This window comes from Laccaria bicolor, genomic scaffold (genome assembly GCF_000143565.1).
Source record: "Laccaria bicolor S238N-H82 LACBIscaffold_423 genomic scaffold, whole genome shotgun sequence".
Taxonomy (NCBI): domain Eukaryota; kingdom Fungi; phylum Basidiomycota; class Agaricomycetes; order Agaricales; family Hydnangiaceae; genus Laccaria; species Laccaria bicolor.
This window is the reverse complement of record NW_001890273.1, coordinates 4,196-5,680: the sequence shown is the minus strand read 5'-3', so window position 1 is coordinate 5,680 and position 1,485 is coordinate 4,196.

The following is a 1,485-nucleotide window of genomic DNA, read 5'->3' as shown; positions in this document are numbered from 1 at the left end:
ACATTCAGAGGTTTAGTGGACTTACCGGGATTGCACACCATCAGCTGGACGTCGATAACACCATACGGTTCGAACAACGTGATCGTCGTTTAAGGAATACAGTGGGAGCGCAAAGAATGGTACGTGTGCCATGCACATATCCTCAACGTCACCCCTCCCGCTGCATCTCCGCGTCCGGGCTAACGGCCTTCCCGCCAGCACGAAATCCTCATGTCAGTGGAACTCCGCCTTCCTCGACTCGGCTGCGCCAAATGCGCTCGTCTAATAAAAGCTATGGTTTTCGTCCTCGCAAACCCTCTTATCAGTGACGACGCGCACTCGGAACCATGTTCACCATAGAAGGCGATGCGAAATTCGGAGGCTGGTTGTTTGAGGAGTTGAAGGAAGGGTTTAGGGAAGCGAAGGTGCATCTGGGGGATCAGAAACGAGCGTGACGAGTGGTGGGGAATTGCCTCAAGGAGACGATTCGGAAGAACAAGGGCTCACGGGTGTTACCAAGGTAAGTACCTTCCTCGTATGTTTCCCTGCCCAAACTCAACCTCGCCCAGGTTGGAACGAGAGTGTCCGCGCCCCATCCCAACTCCAAATCTCTCGATTCTACCGACGTCGTTAAGGGGGAACTGAAGACCTCCTTTTGCGTGGAGAGCTCAAACGGCGTCTGGGCGACTAACACCCATTTATCAGTGACGACGTGCCCCTGGAAACCATGTTCACGATGGAAGGCAACGCGATATTCGGAGGTTCGTCGTTAGAGGCGTTGAAGGAGTGTAGGGAAGTGAGGTGCATCCGGGGGATTGGACAACGAGCGTGATGGGAGGGAGGAATCGTATGTACCGCCAAGGTGTCTTATACGCGAAATACATCTGTGGTTCAATAGAACAAACCTTGTCACGAAGATGGCAAACATTGCAGAGTAGTGGCAAACGTTCAAACAGTGAACGTTGAACGTTGAAAGTTGAAACCCGGACGTCGGACTATGCCAACGACAAGCAGCAACCCGCAATGACGTCACATGGCAATCGTCATTTTTCTGACGTCACGTTCTCACTCTCAACATCAATTGTCATGTCACTTCATGCCCATAAGCCCAACATCGTCCCCGCCATGCGTCTCGCCATACGTGGCGAGCAGCTCCTAACGTCGCCGCGCTTCAACAAAGGGACCGGGTTTCCTACGAACGAGCGTAAGGCCTTCGGTCTCTCGTCTCGCATCCCTTACCGCGTCAACACCATCGACGAGCAATACGAGCGCGCGTATGGGCAGCTGCGAGCCCGAGACACGCCAATTCGCAAGAATACGTTCTTGCAAAGTTTGAAGGACCAGAACTGGACGCTGTATTACGCATTGTTGTCCAGGCATTTGAAGGAACTGGTGCCCATCATTTATACGCCAACACAGGTGACGCGTCATTACATAAATCTGTTGACTCTATTCAAGAGCTTTCAGGGAGACGCTATTGCCAGTTACTCACACTTGTTTAGGCGC